The sequence below is a fragment of the Microtus pennsylvanicus genome, chromosome 20 (assembly GCF_037038515.1).
Source record: "Microtus pennsylvanicus isolate mMicPen1 chromosome 20, mMicPen1.hap1, whole genome shotgun sequence".
In the NCBI taxonomy this organism is placed as follows: Eukaryota; Metazoa; Chordata; class Mammalia; order Rodentia; family Cricetidae; genus Microtus; species Microtus pennsylvanicus.
Window position 1 is genome coordinate 32,334,567 of NC_134598.1, and position 21,688 is coordinate 32,356,254.

The window sequence follows — 21,688 nt, forward strand, 5'->3', positions numbered from 1 at the left end:
GCACTGGAAAGTTAATCAGCTGTAACTGGTTTGACGGCCTTGTAAAAAGAGGTACCTGATCTCTTACATGCTAGCTTTGATGAGATTTGACAGCATTTTTAAAAAGAAAGGACACAAACACTTCCAAGGTTTTTCAACATGCCAGATACAAGTTTAATACTGCCTTCTTTTTAAGCAATGGAAAGCTAGGATACCTGCCTAAGGTGAAAAGCAAAGTCAGAGGGACCACTCCAGGTTAACCTCAATGTTCTTTGTCCTCTGTGACGCCCCACTGCTTGGGGACAGAGCCAGAGAAGTTAACTTTTAGGGGTTTCCAAGCACCCAACCTATACTGGGTGTTGTAAAGACAAAGGAATGGAATTGAGGAACATCTTGGAGTAGATGCAGAGATGCTCACTGACTATAAAATCTGGTCAGGGTGGGGCCATAACACTCAGCCGGGATACTTCCTTGAAGGCTTGGTAGCTCATCCTCTGAATCTCAGACCTGACATAAAAGATATTATGAACTAATCATTCTAGATGAGAATAAGGGCTTTGAGAGACAGAATCTTGAACTGGGCTGACCAGTTGGTAAGTTACACTGTCAGCTGGACAGGAGCTGGTGGTGGGAAGCTGCATTCAGAAGACAATGTTGGTAGAACACAGTGGCCATTTAGATATGAAGAGGAAAGGGGACGAAGAGATCAAGGATGTGCATTTTTCCTTAATGCTAGTCTTATGTTCCATATGCTTTTTTTAATACAAAAGAAACTATGATATTAAACTGGAATGCCTAGAGCAGCTCCCCATGTTAAATTTATAAGTGTATAGGGCTGGCAAAATTATGCCTAACTTGACTGGTAATGCATTTGGCAAATATAATTTTTGATCAGAAAAATATTGCATCCCACACAATTAAGGTATAATATATCTCTAAGAAGCATCAAGAATTCTAACTCTAATTTTCCTCATTCTTTTTCTACCTCAAGAGGTATTCCTAGCAGAGACAGTCTTTGTAGGTCTTGCTTATTTCAACTGCAATTTGATTTACGAAATCATTTGAAAGACAAATATTTCCACAGTAAATATTCCCAACTGCCATCTTTGGGAGGGGTAATTTGATCACTGGTACTATGTTGAATTGCATTACAATTGGTTTCTTCAAGTAATGTCTATTACCTACTTTTTTTAAAAGGAAAAAGAAATCATAAAGTAATGTTTAGGTAATCTGCTTTGCAAAAAAAAATCTTGATATCAGACTGTGGTAAAGTTGTATTTATGAAGACATAGCAGGGCGTGATGAGTTCTCAAGTTTTGATGTTTATTAAAGAGTTTATTGGAATCTCATAGAGCAATAACAAATGATCTAATAAAACAAATAAGATTAAGCAGTTCCAGTAAACAAAATTATAATAAAACTCCAGAAGAGTAGAAGCAAGCCATTTTTATTTGTTTAATTCCCACAAAAAGTCATATTAATATTTCCAAATCTTATAAGAGGTTTTGGGATTCAGAACCCATTTGTGCCTGGGCATAACTGTTGGAATCATGATTCATGCTGTCTGTGAATTCATTTATTGGACTACTTAGCGTGTTAGCAAACTTTTGAAAAGAAAATAACTTTTTCCTGGCACAAAACAGAGGGGGAAACAGTGAAAATGAATGGCATACTAAAAAATAAAGATGGTACCATTTTATGAGAATAAAAAGCAAGTAAACAAATTCAAACTAAAGAAAGTAGTGTTAGTTGAGTTGAAAAAAATAATGACCTGAGGCAGAAAAGAATGGTTATTGAAGGAAGTTATGAGACATGACAATATGTTTTTAGCACCTTCCTTTTTTTCAGATCTTTTTCAAAGGGAGTGGGTGAAAGCAGAGCAGAGAGAGGCAAGCCAAGCCATGAACAGCCTCAGGAATTTTGGTACCTAATGTGACCCAGAAGCAGTAAAAGGATGACTGTGTCTAAAACAAGAACCTGGATCATGGAGCATCCAGCTCAAGAGAGCCAGAACCAGGTGGGTAGTTGAAGAGAGATCTCAGCAGCAAAGGGATGGAGCCATGTCCTCGAGCAACAGATATCTCAGTGGGCTTCTCTGTGCACAGATAGAGTTAGAGACAAATATTCATTAAATGCATTGGTGTTATGAGAAGTCCCCCCAGAATCTAGGAACTGGTAATCCACTGACAGAGCTTCTACTGTCCTGACGCAGCAGAGACTTGACACTGAAAGTGAGACATAAGGGAACAAAGGCCACGTTATTTCTTGCTCTCCTTTACAGCTGACTGGGACTCATAGCTGGTACAATTTCATGCCACACAGCCATTTGGGTGGTCTCTCGGAAGCCACTGCCAATTTTAGAGCCATTCAGGGATTCAAGGGAGATGGAGTTTAACAGAGACCCCAGGGAAGGCGCTCAGTAGTCTGGGTGGGTGTGGGCAGGCTGGTAGGCACAAAGAGAAGGTGACTGCGTCTAAGTCACAGACCAAGTAGCCTTCTTGAGACCTGAGAAGTGCTAAAAAAAAAGGCAGCAGCCTTGAGAGTATCTGACTTTTACAATTCTTCCACTCCCTCTTTCACAATGTTCCTTGGCTTTACATATAGCTGTGTTTTGCATGTATCCTTTGGGACTGGCTCCACAACTCTGCATTTTGATTGGCTGTGGTTTTCTATAATGGTCTCCCCTAACAACCATCTAATCATTTGTCCCCATACCTACAGGGAAGTGCAGTCCTCATCCCTCATCAAAAGTAATTTTTAAAGGTCTCATCTGTGACCTTAGATTTCTGAATTTCTTTCTGCATGAGGAAGGATTTTATGAATAGCATGTTTACATGCTCACCCCCCCCAAAAAAAAGATATAAAAATTCAAACTTCCAATGAGATGGCCTTATGAGGTAGGGCCTTGAGGAAATAATTAGATCTGTATGAGGTCATAAGGATGAAGCATAAAGAAGAGAGTAGGGTCCTCCACTATGTAAAGGCATAAGGATGCATCCATCACTAAAGAACAAAGCCCTCCTAGATAATCTACCCACAGTGACTCCATGACCTCAGACTCCCAATGGTCAGAGCTATGAGACATAAAGACTTGCTAATAACGCCCCTTTGTGTATTGTAATCTTTTATAGATTCCAGTGGAAGGAAGTGGGGTTGGATGACATAGAAAAACATCAACTAAAGCAAATGGTGGTTTTAGAATTCACGCCCAGGTCTTAAATGAGGCAGGTAAAGCCTTAAATTAAGAGTCCTAACTACTAGCAAGGGACTGAGCTCTGAATTTTATCTAGCGTTCTCCTGGTACCCAAAGAAGATGAGAAATATAAATGCATGGCTCACAGGTTTTACTTTTTTTTTTTCAGTATTGAAGATGAAACCCAGGGCTGTATACATGCTGGGTAAATATTCTGCCACTGAACTACATACCCAGCTAGACTCAAAGCTCAAAAAAAAAAGCAATACATACTAGTTCTTGCAGACATCAATCAAGAAGTAAGAAAACATATTATTTTGTCCCCATTCCATGAATATTTCTCAAAAAATACAAAACTTTCTGTAGCAGAAATCTTTTACGGTTTTTCACAGAAAATAAAGGGAAGAGTTCCGTAAGTTCCTTTTGTTAAAAACTTGTAATAAAATCTTAGATCTCAGTGTTGCCATTTGTCTCTGTTGAGGTTAGAAATTCATCCTCTGTTTGATTATGTCTTCTAAAGAATATATCATGTGACTTACTTCAGAATCCGAGTTCCTGTCCAGCAGTACATGGGAGGACTTCATGAATGTGCCTTCAACAGTAAGTGATACCATGGAATTACCTGTGATGGAGAGGACACTCTGGCCTAAAATAATAAGGTCCAGGCATGTAAACTTGGGTGATATGTCTTTTTCAGTTCTGGTTGCTATAGCAAATTGCAACAGATTATGTAGCTTAAAATAATGACATTTATTTCCCACAGTTCCGAAGCCCAGGCTCTATGTGTCTGAATATTTTCTTGGTAGGATCCACTCTCTGGCTGGTAGATAGCTGTCATTGCTATATCCTTGTGTGGTGAAAGGGGAGCTCTAGTTTCTCTTCCTTTTCTCCTAAGGACACTAATCTTATCATAGGGGTTTCACCCTAGTGACCTCATCCATGTCTAATTCCCCTTCGCTCTCACCTTGTCAGGGCTTGGAACTTTGACATGCACATTTGTTTTGTTTTGTTAGGTTTTGTCCTATTCTATTTTTGACACATTCTCTGATGCCCCCCAATTTGGCCTTAAATTCACCATGTGATTGAAAGCAACCTTCAAATCCCTGGTCCTATTGTCCTCATCTCCCAAGTGTTATAATTACAAGCATATGCCACCATTACATGTGAATTTCAACATGTGAATTTTGGGGAACGTGAAAGGATATGGTCCATCATAGGATCTAACTTAAGCTATCAGTAAAGCCTAAAAACAGGCTTTCTAAAGAGATGGCTGGCCTGCAGCTGTTTCTTCCTTCTTGAAATATTCCCTGGTATAGGGAAGCTCTTAAGACTCAGAAAGCAAATAAAGGAAGTCTCAGGAAGTTCCTGAAACTTATAGGATTCACAAGCACCGCCTCTTCAAAGTCACAATTGTTGGAGGGAGGACACTCTGACTCAAGGAACTGATTAAGATTTGATTCAAGGAGTTCCCTTTCATGAGCAATCACTTGTGCTAGGATGGGCTTTTCAGGAGTACAGGTGCCTGTAAGTAACCCCTCAATCATACTGTAAATAAGCCCAGTTAAACCTATTGGTTCATTAAGCTAGACTGAATGAACTCACTTGTTTGGTCCATTTTGATTGCCTTATCTGGGGTGAATGGAGGTTTGTCCATGTTGTCCCAGTAACGATTGCACACAACAGTTATTTTAGAACACACTAAATAGGGGCATATTTCATCTACAATTTCTTCCCTATGGGTGTAGGAATATTTTATTATTTTTCACTAGGAATGAACTATGACTGTTTCCCTGCATTTCTGGATGTTCTTCTTTATATGAATCTTGAGCTTGTTGGTAAAATAAGACTTGCTGGATCCAGAAATCACGACCTAAGTGTCTTAAAAATGAAGCCAAGTCCCTAATGTAATAATTGAATATGCAAAAGTGTCAACTTGCAAACTTACATTAATCACATGCCATGGTTATGCACTGATCAGAATGAGTGGCCGCAGTCAATAAATGCCATAATCAGCTGTGTGTGCCCGGGGAATATGTGTGGGGCACCAATGGATGGAAAACTCAAGCTCCTCAAGAGCTATTTGCTGGGTGACATTGACCTAAACACTAGACTATCATCTTGTAATTTATGTAAGGGCAGGAACTGGATTTTACCTACTTGGTCTCACTCATAATGCTTAGCATAGCACCTGGTAAGAACTTCTTTAACTGAATCATCTTCCCCACCCCTAACATTGTGAATTTTTAAAATCATGTTATTTATTTTGCAAACATCATCTGAAAAACAAGATTAAATGACAGTGATAAACTATTTGATTATAAAGAACTTCAATTCTTGAAGAAAAGAAAAGATACTTTAGCCATTTTCATTATGGGTCAAATCTTAGTATGGTAAGTGGCAGATAGCAAATGAATAAACAAATAAATAAATTTGATTTTATACACAAAATGTTTTCTAGAAAAAGAGCTATAGGGCTATCTTGGCTCAGGTAGTAATTAATTTTTAACTATTTAAACCACCTAAATAGCCAATGTGGATATGCAATTTCATTCAGATTTCCCAATACAATTAAATGTTGAGACTAATGAAGCAGTGACAATATTTCCTTATATAAACAATTTTTCAATTATACAGGACAGTGGCATCTAATGACTGCCACCAACACAAAATCACTGGGTGGCCAACTTCTATTTTATGCAGTGAAGTTGGCAATTATTCTGTAACACTTAATTTCCTGTTACTAATGCTTTCCCAGAAGCACTTAAGCAGGACGGCCTTATGAATATAGTTATTAGCAGAACCGCATTCGGTGTTGGGATTCTTTCGGAAATCTGATAAAAAATAATATTCTTCCAAAGGTTACTGTCCAGATAAGAAGTCATTTTACCAGCAGGCCTGAGCTCCAGCCAGCTGTCATTAAGAGCGTCTCGTTAGCCAGTGAAGGACTTTGTAGCTGGGTCAGGGCTGTGGAAGTCTGGGGCAAGGTTGCTAAGGTAACGAATCTGTCCAAAGACTTCGCTCAGCATCACCCTTTCATGTTGTTAAATTTATATAAGCAAAGCACGGAGAGAAGAATGCTAATACGCCAGATGACAGGGACAATTGTGTGGAGATATTTCCTAGCTTGATAGGTGTGTGTTTCTGGCTTTTCTAAAGCTACAACAATATTATGTAGGTTTAGCGATGTTCATGGAAATGAGCTAAATTATCCCGGGTCCATCTACTGTTTACATTAGCATGTGAAATACTTGGTGCGACAAAGAAGGATTTAATTCAACAATACACATTGATTGGGTGCCTGCTTGGTACCTGAATTCATTTTTCACTGCAATATTCGAGTCTAAGAAGAATTGAATTCTAAAGAAAATGAAGCTTAGCCTGCCTTCCAGACAGTCTAGATTCAGTGAGGTGGAATAAGTTACTTTTTGTGGCAGGGGGTGGCAGAGGCACAGTATATACCTTAAAATACACAGGGCATCAAAGGCTAGCTGGGCTGTGACAAAAAGATGCAACCCCTTTGAACAGTTCCCTCTCATCTAGAATGGGACAGTTTGAACATTAAAGAAAACTAATGGAAACAATATATAGGTGCATATGGAAAATATAGAAGTCCATGAATTCATAACTATATTTAAAAGACATTGGCTTCTAAGTAAGATTACTATCTAAGACCATTACTGAAATTTACAGATAGTGGCAAAGAATAACACAAATATCTTTCTTTTCTTTGTGAATCACAGTTCTTTATAATCAAATAAAATACAGTTTGAGAGATTAGGCTCTTCAAACTTTTTTCAGATGATGTTCACAAGAGAAATGATGTGGCTAAAAAAAATCATTATTTTAGTGGCTAGGGAGATGGCCCAGTCTGTAAAACTCTTGATACACAAATGGAAGGGTCTGATGTGCATCCATTGCACCTAAGTAAAAAATATAGGTATCACAGTACATGCCTGCAATCACAACACAGATGAGATAAAGACAGGATGGTCCCTGAGGTTTGCTGGTTGACCAGCCTAGCCAAATCAATGAGCTCCAGGGTCTTGGCAAGACTGTGTCTCGAAACCTAAGGTGGAGAGAGACTATGGGAAACACCAACATCCATTGCTGGGCTCTGAAAACAGGTGCATACACACCACACACACACACACAGAGAGACTCATCATTTTGCAATTCTTAATGAAATGATGAGTCGAGAAAATGCATCAATGAATGTCAGCACTATCAAGAGACGTGTCCATGGGGAACTGGAGGCAAAAAGATGATGCTGACAACTCCTGGACTTTCTAATCAATCACAACATCATTGACGATGAAAGCCTCGGACACTGGATACTTCTTGCTATACTGCTTGGTGCACGCAACACCTAGGAAATGGTTTTGCCTGGAAATGCTGAACCTGGCTGTAACCAATTCTCTAGCCCTGACTACAAAGGATAGAAGAGGAAGTCCGACAACAACATGACCTAGAAATTGGGACATTTAGAAGACAACTGACCCAGTTTCTCTAATGAATCAAAAGTATGGAGGAAAAAAAACACTAGGAATGAAACTACTTAGAATCAAAGCTTTAAGAGACGCAACGTTAAGTCAGGCACAATGGGTGGAACTCGTCTGGATTCTGAGTTGGATGAATCAAATTAAAACAAAATATTTGAAAGAAAAGGAAAATATTATAACAGACTTATATAATATAAAATCATTTGCTATTTGTTCTATGGCAGAATGTATTGGTTAAGTTCAGAATTCAGATGTGCACACTAAAGTATTTACACATGAAATTAAATGGTAGCACAGTTTGCTTTAAACTATCAGGAGGAAAAGCCAAAGAGTTGACTCAAGAAAGTTCAGCTAAATATTTATTTGTAAGTATGGAAATTGTGGGAACAAGACACCTATGGAAAACTGCATTGGGATTACACTGTTGGATCAGACTGGATTATGGCTGTGTGGTTTGAATTACAGTGCTGTGGCCCTCAATACTGAGAGAACCAATAGGCCCTAGATAATGTTTATGTAAACTGTTTGCTTCTAACAAGTGTCTGTGTAAACAGATCATTCAAACTGACGAGCTTAAAGATTGATATTTATGCTGTCCTTACTCAGTTCCTAAGGATTGTCTGAACTCCAAAACTTGCCTTTAGCTAGAGATCTGAATAGTGGAAGAGTTTGGCATGCTGAAAAACACTGGCCTTGTGTGAGCATCAGTGACTTGGAAACTTACTGGGTACGCTATTAACTATGGGTAGTAACTCTAATGGTCCTATGCTGTCTGCTTTTCTGGACATGCAACCGTGAGAGATACTCAGGTTTCTACAAACAAGCAAGAAGCAGCAGGCTACAAGGCCAAAACCACTCTTCTTATCAGGGTAAAATGAATTATAAAATAAATATTCACCTTTTTTATATAAGAATAAAAGAGCTTATAAAGAATTAGCTCATGTGTACAATGACTATGCTAATACATAAGGTTCTAGTAAATCAATAAAAAGATGAACACCCTGTTAGCAGAGTAGATAAAGTACACAAGATTAATTGAAAGAAATAAAAATAATCAGTTATTCATCAGGAAAGCCCCCACATACCCCCCAAAAAATATAAGATGTTTTCATTGCTCTTGGTTGTGCACCAGAGCTAACCACATTGCCATGTTGTTTGACTTAAGAAATCAGGCCGGAGCTGAATAAACCCAAAGCGTCCTCCCTGGTGGCTAGCTTTCATAGGACACAAGGAACTGTACAAGTAGCTCAGGACACTAAGTTATCCACCATCTTCCCAGCTGTGGACCCTGCATGCTATCTTCTTGACCTGCCAGGGAAGGTGTGCCCACTGGTCCAGCAGTGCTGTGATTGCCGTGGGAAGAAGCCACGGCTTTTTGGTTGAATCTGAAACCTCCCTCCACAGACAGCAGTTCCTTCCTGGTGCTATGAACCTGCTAAAGGCCCGTGGCTCAGGAGACCATAGGGCCTAGGGGTGACCCTACTACTTTTGTTTTGCTAAATGAGCATGTTATCAAACCACCTCTTGAATATTTATGTGTATACCTACAGGTGTGTGTTACTCTCCACCTTGATCAGGGAATCTTCTCTTTGCAGCAAATGATAGTGCAAAGATTCATGCCTGCTCAAAGTACTAAGAATAAGTGACTGTAGAGTGGTCAAGCCTAAATGAGACATCTTTATCACCTCCAAGGTATAGAGAATATCATAGAAAAGGAGGCAGAAGCGCAAGATCTGGGTGATGAAGAGACGAGCTAGAAATGCTGTCTTCTGGATAGTATTGTTGTAATCATGGGAACTGATACAGCCTACACAAGGTCGGCACGAGACTGAACCTGTTGCATTCAGTCACGGGGGCTCAGGGACTATGCAGGAACTATTATTGGCTGCTGAGGACATCTGGAACAAGGGAGTAACCACTGATGAGTTAGTTGACCACACTTCCATGCTCATGAAGTTGGCCTTCTCATTGGGTCACAAAACAGAGAGATGTGAAAGTAGGGGGTGGAAGTGTTGGAAGGAGTGGGTGTTGGCAGGGGAAGAAAGGGGTTATAAGGGTGTAAGGGGCATGTATGATCAGACTGCATAATATACATATATAAAACTGACAAAAATAAATAAAAGAAACATATAAATGACCAGGAGACTTTTCTTCCTGGTGCTGGGAATCAAATCCAAGGTTCCACAAGGTTAAGCAGATGCTCTACCACTGAGCTACAGTTCAATCCATTAAATTACTTTTTAATATTCAAAATATCAACCTCAATGAAAACCAAGACAAGCAAATCCCATTCTTTCTATTTAATGGGCAAAAGCTTCTAATAATAAATAGTATTTTTCTATAATAATAATAATAAACAGACTTATTCTAAAAAGTAGCTTTAAAAATTGGTTCGGCATTTCCAAAGGTCAACTTGACAATATGTATTAAAATTATTATCTTGAAACTGATCATTTGATTTCTTGCAATTGATCCAAAGGAAATAATGAAAGATATGAATGAAGATTTGGGTAGAACATAGTCCATCTCAGCATTGCTAATAATAGTAAAACACATATATATGTGTGTTTATGTATATATATAATATATACAACACATCTTATACATTATATATTATAAAAAAGCTAGGTAGCAAATAACTGAAAATAATTCAATAAATCCTAGATAAATAGAATACTATATTATTACTATTCAAATTATGTTTATATTAGACTTTTTATGTTTAAAACAAGGTAATTGAGTCATATGCATCAGCTTTGTTTATGTAAATATATTTATCAAAACTATTCGCATCTTCCTTAACTAACATGAATGTGATTGTTTTATTTTCCTTCGAATTTGCCAGTATTCTTAACGGTTTCTTACAGCAAATGTGTAAGGACAAGAGCTGCCCTTTCAAGACTGGAAAGCACTTTCTAGCTCCAACTTCTCCTGCTCCAACTGTGCCCAATTGTTCTCTCACTCAATCTGGGTTTATTGTACCCTATTTCCTCACTGATGGAGCCTAGGCGGGAAGCCTCCGCCCTGCAATTTCTACCTGCTGCCTCCTCCAAGAGCTCCTGGGAGGAGGCTCCCTGAGAGCTGGCGGCTCACTGTGGAAAACCTTTCTCTCTCGGCTATACTTAGTGCTTCGTTTTACCTCAGGACTATTCCAGCTGTAACAGCCACACTAGTTTTAGTGCCTGGCTCAAACTAAAGTGACCAACATGGAGCCCCTGCGCTCCTGTCTTCCCGGTCAGTGGTCCCCTACTAGAAATATCCTGCCCCAGAAAGACTCGTCTGTCTAACCTGATTTTTATTTCAATAAAGGTTTAATCTACTGGTTACAATCCTTCCGTAACTTTAGTGCTCCTATATTCAGGGCAAATCTATATAACTTCTTAGCTATAATCCATTTGGGGCCTCGTGGCGTAATCTCTTTTTCTTGTTGAGTAAATTCATTCAAAATTTGTAGGGTTACATGAGCAGCTTTTAAACTAAAATAATAATAATAATAATCTCCTTATACAAAAGTACCCTGTTTCCAATACCAGGCATGGTTTAAACTTGTACACAATTATTCTATACGTGTGGTTAAATGCTGATGAGCTGGCTCACCAAGTAAAAGTGCGCGCCACCAAGCCTGAAGACTGAGCTCAATCTCTGGAACCCATGTGATAGGAGAGAACCCACTCCAAACGTTGTCCCCTCATCTCACATTCGCTCCGTGGCATGCACATGCCCACACATACACACCTGCACACTAAGAATATTCTGAATGTGACTAAAGCCATGACAATTAGGAAAGCTGGGCACGAAGCAATGAAGGAGGCTTAGCCGCCATCTCCTCAGATCTCAGCGGTTTCAGACACGCCCCCTTTGCGCACTATGAATACAAAACCCCACCCTCACCCAGGGATGGTCTGCTAAGTGCCAACTAAAAACCAGGGCTATTCCTCCCAACCCAAGTCCTGGGAGTGCAGATATGAACAGGTATGGGTATTCTCTGAGGATCTAATGACTGAATCAGGGATATGAGTCACAAAAGGGGGGGTTCCCAAAATTAGGTGTTCCTCTAGGTGTTAGCTGATGCCCCATAATTCTTAAGTTTCCTATAAACCAGGAACATACTAGGTTAAATGGAATTCAACATACTGCTTTTGTTATGTCTTATTGATTTGTGAGTATGTGTGTGGGTGTGCAGACGTGCATGCGTGTAAGAGGACATACGTGTATGTCAAAACATGAGGACAGCCTTACCTCTTAATTAAGATCTCCCATTGGCCTGGGGCTTAAACAACAAGCTGGCCAGAAAGTCCTAGGGATCCACCCAACTCAGCCTTCCCGGTGCTACAACCACAAGAGAAACCACCATGACTCTTTCACAGTTTGTTCATCTTTTTTACGTAGTTTCTGAGTGCCGAACTCAGACCTTCATACTGGCGTAGCAAAGAGGTAGGCTACCTAGGCTATCTCCCGTGTCCCCAGGTCAGCATCTTTCCTGGCTGCGAGACATATCAGTGCTTCTAATTAGTGTTCACTGTGTGTTTCCATGGATGAGTTTCCAAAGAGAGTCCATATGGCTTTCTCAAGCTTGTTAAACCACAGAACCCTAACTTTACACGTCACCATGATAAAAGTGATAGAGGCCAGCCTACAGCTTAGGTACAGCAATTGCCTAGCATGCATAGAAACAAGGGTTCAGTCTGCAGCCATCAGAGACAAGGCTTTTGCAGATACAGGGTACACCTCGGTGGTGTTTAATTTCACATGCCCAAGACTACGAGCTTCTACAGAGGAATCACAGACAACTGGGAGACTACAAGATGGGGATGCAGTTGACTCATCTTCTTATAGTTGAGCCTGATGTTCACTACACAAAGCATTCAGTAAACAGGAAGAAAGTCACGTTCAAGGGCACGTTCTCATTTGCACCTCCACAACCTGGTTCAAGCACATCTAACCTCGTGGTCCAGGAAAGAAAACACAAACCAGGCTCTTTAAGTGACTCAGCCAAGATCAGACCTGGCTAGTGATGTAACTGGGACTCGAAATCAGACTCCCTTCAAGTCTAGTACCCCTACTCTTACGCTTACACAATCATACAGCCCAGGGTCCCCAGCAGGGTTCATTTCAGATACCCTGTTCCATTTTAATCCAGGCAAGTTAAGATTTTCGTTTGGACTGTTGGGATTTGGAATTTGGGTTTTTCTGTATGTGAAAAACATCTCCAAAGTTTCAGTTTTTTTAGAGATAAGAGGATAGAAGCTTCCACCAATGATTACAGAACCATGAATTAAACCATAAGCCAATTCTGCATGATATCAAGCATGAGCAATTAATAATGACCTACAGTTTGGCTATTGTGAGAAGGGTGCTCTGGAGATTGGGAAGTCTGTTTCTGTTTCCGTGAAGATCCCAGATAGGAAGCAGCTGACAAGAAGTATCCTGCATGTAAAGATGCCCATGAGAACTGGGTGCAGATCCCTCAGGGACCACAGACACAGACAGACCATGTCTCAGCCATGAACCCATGGTGCCCCAAGACTGCAAGTCAGGGAAGCAAATAATGACAAAGTGAAGGCAGAGTGATGAGTGTCCTGACGTGTGAGGTCCCCTAGCACAACACGGCCTTCCTAAAGGAGAGTCCATTGTTGAGCCCTGAGACCCTTGAGTCGGCCTCATGAGCTTAGAACTGACACTGAGAAGGAGGAGGAGGAGGAGGAGGAGGAGGAGGAGGAGGAGGAGGAGGAGGAGGAGGAGGAGGAGGAGGAGGAGGAGGAGGAGAGAGGTGGCCGTCAGAGTGTCCTCACTTCAGAAGTCAGAGATCCAAATTGTCCCCTCCTTCTGCTGGAATATCTCAGCCATGCAATTCAACCTCTCTGACTCTTCATGTGTACAAGGAGAGTAAGGATTTTTTTTTACATTCTTCATAGATTTTTTTTTGCAGTTTATACAAGATAAAAGGGTTCCATGTGTTCGGTAGAAGACCTAGAACTCAGTGAATGTTCAGGATCTTATACTAATGGCACTTTTTCATAAATTCCCAATTCTGTGTCACTGTAATACACAGCAGGACCACACACTCTTTCTCAGTAAAGTTCCCTGACGTCTCCACAAAGTTCCCCGCCCAAGAACATTTCCAGGAATCAATAGAGAAACCAAAGTAAGCAGCCTCTGTAGGGATGGCACAATGGAGAGCCTGATATGCCAGCAAGAGGGAGGCTGAGGCAGGAGGACTATGGGTTTTAGAACAGCCTGGGCTACATAGAAAGATCCTGACCCAGAGGAAAAGAAATAAATGATTTATAATATTGTCCTAATAGAGCCACAGGGAGTAGAATCACAGACACGGCCAGGAACCTATAGAAGCGCCTTGTCACTAAGCCTCAGCTCTGAGAGGAAATTCTAAATGATTAATAAATGCTGGTCCTGATGACTGAGGTTGCAAACAGATCAGAGATGGCCCAGCTGGGATAAGGCAAAAGGCCTCTCTCTGGTGATTCCCCTCAGTATCTGGTTCTTTATCCACAGTTGTAATATGAACAATCAGACCATGTCTATGGACAGATAGATCTCTCTTCAGGATGCCTGAACCACCAGGTTCTGTCTTACCTTAGTACACAGTGTATTTTGGTTTTAGTCTCCTTATCTACAAAGGAATCCCTCACAAAACAACTTTTTTATATACATTTTTTAATTTTATTCATTTTACATACCAACCACAGCTTCACCTCCCTCCCCTCCTCCCCCTCCCCCCACCTCCACCCAGAAAGGGGAGTCAACAAAGCCTTTCTCATCCAGCTGAGGCAGAACCAAGCCCCCTCTCTGTCCCCTCCTATTTCCCCCACTCCGCTGCATCAAGTCTGAGCAAGGCATCCCACCATAAGAAATGGGTTTCAAAAAGCCAGCTCATGAACTAGGGATAGATTCTTGTCCCACTGTTAGGGGTCCCTCAAACAGATCAGGCTATAATACTGTCACCCACATGAAAAGGGCCTGGTCCCATCCCATATAGGATCCCCAGCTGTCAGTCTAGAATCCCATCATGACCTTGACCTCCCTTGCTCATATAATCCTTCCTCCCTCTCTTCGACTGAACTCCTGTAGCTTGGCTTAGTGCTTGGATGTGGATCTGCTTCCATCAGTTACTGGATGAAGGTTCTGTGATGACAGGGTAGTCACCAATCTGATTACAGGGGAAGGCCAATTCAGGCACCCTCTCCACTATTGCTAGGGTCTTAGCTGGGGTCATCCTTATGTCTTCCTGGGAATTTCCCTTGTGCCAGTTTTCTCCCTAGCCCCATAATATCTCCCTCTATTAAGATGTCTCTCTTTGCTTCCCTACTCCATCTCTGCCCCCAACTCAACTATCCCATTCCCTCATGTTCTTATCCCTCATCTCCTCCCTTTACTGGCCCCATGCTCCCAGTTTACCTAGGAGATCTCAACTATTTCCCCTTCCCAAGGAGATTCACGTGTCCCTCTTAGGGTCCTCCTCATTACCTAGCTTCTCTGGAGTTGTGAATTACATCTACTATCCACTTATGAGTGAGTACATACCCTATTTGTCTTTTTGAGTCTGGGTTAGCTCACTCAAAAGGTCTTGGAGAGATTAGGGATACAAGTAACGTACCTAAATATAATAAAGGCAATTTACAGTAAACAGACAGCCAACATTAAATTAAATGGAGAGAAATTCAACACGATCCCACTAAAATCAGGAACAAGACAAGGCTGTCCACTCTCTCCATATCTATTCAATATAGTACTCAAAGTTCTAGCTAGAGCAATAAGACAGCAAGGAGATGAAGAGGATACATATTGGAAAGGAAGACGTCAAATGTTCAATATTTGCAGATGATCTGATAGTATACATAAGTGACCCCAAGAAACCTACCAGGGAACTCCTACAGCTGATAAATACCTTCAATAATGTAGCAGGACACAATATTTACTCAAAGCAAAATCAGTAACCCTCCTATATACAAATGATAAATGGGCAGAGAAAGAAATCAAAGGAACACACCCTTTACAATAACCACAAATAGCACAAAGAATCTTGGGGTAAGAAACAAGTGAAAGACCTGTCTGACAAGAACTCTAAGTCTCTGAGGAAAGAAACTAAAGAAGATATCAGAAAATGAAAAATTCTCCCATGCTCTTGGATAGGTAGGATCAACATAATAAAAATGGCAATCCTACCAAAAGCAATCTACAGATTCAATGTAATCTTCACTAAAATCCCAACACAATTCTTTAGAAACCTAAAAAGAACAATACTCAAATTCATATGGAAAAACAAAAAAACCCAGGATAGCTAAAACAATCCTGTACAACAAAAGAACTTCTGGAGGCATCACCATCCCTGACGTCAAGCTCTACTATACAGCCATAGTCATAAAAATAGCTTGGTATTAGCACAAAAACAGATAGGTGGACTAATGGAATCGAATTGAAGACCCTGACATTAACACACCTATAAACACCTGATTTTTGACAAAGAAACCAAAACAGTACAATGGGGGGGGGGAGTCTCATCAACAAATGGTGCCAGTATAACTGGATGTCAACATGCAGAAGATCACATATAGATCCATATCTATTGCCATGCATAGAACTCAAGTCCAAGTGGATAAAAGACCTCAACATAAATCCAGGTACACCAAACCTTACCTAAGAGAAAGTGGGAGGTATCCTTGAACACACTAGCACAGGAGACCACTTCCTAAATATAACCCCAGGAGCACAGACACTGAGAGCAACAATCAATAAATGGGACCTCCTGAAACTGAGAAGCTTCTGGAAGGCAAAGGACATGGTAAATAAGACAAAATGACAGCCTACAGAATGGGAAAAGATCTTCACCAACCTCACATCTGACAGAGGACTGATCTCCAGAATAGATAAAGAACAACTTTGTAAAAATTAAGGCAACAGGGTAAGGGGCACAGCCTCGGTCAATCAACACATCATTCCAGCTGAGTCTCTTAAAGCCAAGCTGGGTGTTGACTTATGAGCACCCTGTCACATGTAATGTCGGTGAGCCTCATGGAGTTATTTGCAAGTTAATATATATTAAAATCACATATGCTCACAAACATTACTTCAGTGTGTCAGGGGACCTCAAGAGATAATACATCCATCTCCATTTGTGACAGTGTATGCATCCAGAGTTCATAAATGGTGACAAATGAATTGTCACCCCGTCCCGATGGGATAATACACTTATCCCCATTCTCGCCATATTAATGTAAGTTCATTTCAGCACCAGAAAAAAAATCTTTAAAATGAGTGGACCAACATTTTGCCTCTCATTGGCAACCACAGAAGAATGCTAATTTCACCTCTCAACAGCATAATTTATTTTGTATGTAAATCGACAGCAGAATAGAGGAACGAGAAAAGGTAATGATAATAATTTCACCTCATTACACCTCTTCGATACGCTAAGCCACATAGAGAGGAAAAAAATGCTTCCTTGGCTTATATTTTAATAAATCCCAAAGGAGACAGCCCTGAGTACCTGGCCCACCCTAATGCGTGGACCAGCATGAGAAGAGGGTGGGCAAATCCCAGAGAACACTTCAGACTGACGAGCATGCCTGTGAGCTGTTTGTAAAGCAGTTTAACTGATGTGTTTAGTACTTTAGCATCTGCCTTTTATTAAGTGATAACTCATTAATAATCGTCATCCCTGCCTTGCTTTTTACAGTCAAGTCTCAATTTTTCAGGAATAATGGCCGCTTGTAATTTAACCCCGCCTACGACTTTTTCAAGAGTGTGCATTGCCTTTCAGCCATTTCCTCAGTGGGTACAGATGAGAGAGAAAACCTGTCGCCGCACCTCAAGGGACCCAGGGGCTGGGGTGGCCACCGACAGTCCACCCAGCTGGTTGTCTCTTCCATTCCTCTCTCTATTCCTCCAAACTCCTCATCTGTTTGACTGGTAAAATAAACTTCAGGAGAAAAACAATACAACAAATGGCTGGAATGAGGACTTGCATCAATTACGACTCTAACATGTTCTCACTAGGAAAGATGGTTCAGAACTATTTCTTCCCATTTCTTCCTATTGGCCCATCTCTCAGGGTGGGTCACATTCCAGGGCTGCCTCCTTCTGGATTTATTGAACTATGAATCAAGTAGACATTTTAGATCCCCGTTTGTCAAAGAGACATAATGAGTGGTAATTGTGATTCCTTTTTTTCATGCTTCTGTCCTGCTATTGATTCGCAGGCCATGCATTTCACGATTTAAAAATGTAAAGTATATGCCAAAAATATTTACAAACTTCATATACTGCCCCAATCTTGTATCTATTTGCGCAAATACCAAAAATAAAAAAATGAAAGGGAATGAATTCTTTTTTTTTCCTTCTGTAAACACACAGGTTAGAGAACACAAGCCTATTAGCCACCCCCTTTCATGAGCATTCCCCCCGTCTTGAGAGAAAGACCTCTGGTCCAGCTTCCTCCTTGGCGGAGCTCTACAGACCCTGCAAGGCGTGCGGTTTAATCCTTTGTTCACCCCGGGTTTCCATTCCACCGCAGTGTTCCGTTTTCTGCGGTTATGTGGAGTGAAACGTACTCAGAGCTGAACCTTCTAAAACCAGGCGCACATTAAAAATGAATGCTTCCTCAATCGCCGCTCTATGCGGGACTAACAGGTGGCCCTGGGAAGCAGCCAGGGCTGACTTCAGGCTTCAGTCAAAACCAAACAAAGAACAGGTGAGGCTCCTCAAGGCGGAGGTCTCTGGGGTCGCTGTCTGCACAGCTCTCGGAGAAGAGAACGCTGGAGGAAAACACCGAGCTGACAAAGTCGGTGATTTATAATCCCTCATTCCCATAAAACGACTCTCGTTATTCTTGGGAGCTTAGATCTAAAGCGCGCTGTAGTGGGCCACTGGGCTAAAAATGAAGTGCAGATTTATTTCCGTAATCACCCCAGCCAAAGCCTTCCCTGGGAAATAACTAACTTGGCTTTTAAAGTGCCGAGATACCTTCGGAAGGCTGGAGATTTATCTTTGGGATTGAGCGCTTGTGTTGCTCCGGGAGATGCTAACTATTTGAGTTGTGGATGCCCCGTCAGCGTACTGTGGAGCGTTGGAAAGACAACAGGGAAGCTTGGCACTGCCTCCCCTTTCACACTTGCTTCGAAGAAAATTCTTGCACCTAAGAGATGGTAAGTAAACAGCAATTACAAACACCTCAAACACGGGGCTCTGATGCCTAGATGGTGTCCAGGAGACTAAGGACGCTCAATATCAATGTCAATTTAGATTTTGACATAGAATGTGCCTCGGAATAGTCAGACATTACCACACACAAGACTGTATCTCCATGGGTTGGAAGGGAACTTCTCTTGCTCCAAGGATCATTAGGCCCGGGAAATATTCTGATGTAATTGGAGAATCGTAGATCTTAACGGTTAAAGAAAAAAAAAAAAAACCCTGCACATTGAAAAGCAAAACAACTTAATAAATATGAACCATGGGATCTTTAGCATAATTCCAGCTAGCTGCATATTCTAGAATACATTCTCCGCTCCCCACACACAGGTGAATGAGCAGCCATTACTGCCCCTGATGACACCTCTCTGCAGATGTCTTAACTGAAAATAAATGTTTTTTATGGGCATGCAAATGTTCTCTCCTGACTTGTCTCAAGAGTCTTCCCAGTTCCTGATTTTGGACACCAGTGAAGGATCGCTTACCCGGTCTCTGGGACTAAAAACCACCATGCCCATTTGGTTTTACATTCAGAGCCTCATTCAAATCGCAAAGAATTCTGAAGCTAGAAAAATTTCTCAAGGAATTTTACAGCCTGTTCTTTGACAATACTATTGAACCCTGGTGAGGGAAAAAAAAAAATGAGTTGTTGAAGGTCACCCAGGCAGTTGCCAGCAGGATTAAGGGGAAAACAGGCTCGTCCCTCTCTCCCATGACACCTCCTTAAAATCAAGGATTAAAGTCCCTGAGGAATGAGACAAGAAGAAAGACATTTCTTCGCTTTGAAGGCACCAAAGGTCTACGCAGGTCAGAAACCATTCCTAACAGCCAGAGCATTCGCCTAAAACAAGATAGACCGCCGCTATTTGCTCTAAAAAAAAAAAAAATGGCCTCTTCTTACACCAGCCAATTAATTTTTTTTAATGATTTATGGAGATTCTCAGAGAAGATGCTCTTCCTGCAAGAGGAATTAATATGCTGAACTTAAAATATTTGCACTAATTACTAAAGGTCAATGTGAGATTGCACAGAGATATTCATCAGGGGGCCCAAGGGAAGGGGAAGACGCTGGACAAATTGTCTGAAACGCTCATCAAAATGAAGGAGAGTCACTGTTTCTTATGCAGCTACAAACTAGGCCAAGGACATAGTCCCTTAAATCGAGACCATGCGCTGCCTGTAATGGGCAGACAAATACCATAACATTACAACCTTCGATGGCTCGGCAGGCCCTTCTGTGAATGTCTACAGCTACTAGCATGTTACATGAAGCTCCGACTGGTCCTGCCTGGAGCATTGCTTCCCATCTATTCCATCCTTTTTTTAGGTCCCTTGGGGTGGCTGTGCTCCATGATGGGAAACCGCATCTCTCATCTCAACCCTTTCTCCTGCTACTGTCAAGGCAATTTCTCCCACTGATGGTGACAAAATCATTCCCCGGCCTTTAGAGTCCGTTTATATGATTCTTTACAGCTAACAGGACTTTCTCCGTCCTCCTTCCTAAATGGTAAGTGATAACCCTGAATTTGTGGGACTAAGTAGAGATTCCTGATACAGGCCTGTTTACTATCTTCAAAGAAGCAGTTGTCGTTGTCCCGTGAGGCCTGTACTGCTTAAGGGACTTCTCATTGTGGGATACAGGTTGTTGAACTTGGTTTATGTGCTTTCCTCGCTTGCAGCCCCGAAGAAGGAACTGTATGCCGGCACTGAGCCTAGGCAGCAGGAAGTCTAGGTCTTGCTGATTGCCTTACCTCTGCCACAGCTGTGAGACGTGTCTGAGAAGGCCTGACAGCCCTAGGAGAAAGGCAAGATGGCAGAGCCACCTGAAGAAGCTATGTCTCAGTTCAGCTGATCCCCGAGGTGACCCACAGTAAGGTTAGAAAAGATCCGCAGAGTTCCACACTCTGGGTCATCCAACCCACAGATACCTGAGAAATTACTAACGATTGCTGTTTCAAGCCATTGGATGTAGGAAGGTTGGCCACACAGCCACGGTGCTTTTCCCTTAATAGAAGTCACCAAACCTTATTAAAAATCCTTGGCTTAACTGCCTCTCTCTTGAGGTTTCTATATCCTGATACAATGCCTATCGCGTTCACCATATTATTTAGGTGTAAGTACAATCTACACAGCACAGCAGAGACCAACTAAATAAGTGATTATCGAGTGATTACCTTATCGCGGAAACACACGGTTTCTGCATCTCTCAATAGCCCTGACAGCAAACGCCCCACCTCTTTTCAACGCCTCTCAAGCCGCTCCAGCCCTCGAAGCTGACAACTCTTCCGCAGAGTCGATTCCGCTTATCTGATCACATGCTAGACAGCACGATTGGGAAGCGAGGTCCCCGTTCCGCTCGCCTCTCATTGTTGATCTCGTTGTGGGCTCGCAGTCAGTCCTAAACAGATGGGTGAGCATCGACAAATAAAGCTTAGTCTTACGTTTGGCAGCGTCCTTTCTGTTCTCTGAATCTCTCCAACCTGCATGAATTAAATTCAGATCCAGTGTTTGGATACATGCAAACCTGTTAGACATTAAACCCCTGCTCTGCTAAAAACGGCTGTTGGAAATCTGGGTACCGCGGGGCACGTTGCCCTTAAATCGTCATTTAAGAGAGCATAGGATGCACCTGTTTTCACATGGCACTTTGGAAAAGAGAGAAATATGGAGAATTTTGCAATCCTTGCTAAGCCCTTGTGCCTTATATCACATCCAAACTATTCGTTTGCACTAACAATGCTTGATTGAGAGTTTGGCATCGCCAAGGGCTCTGACACCATTAGCCAGGAGAGAAATGGACACGTGATCC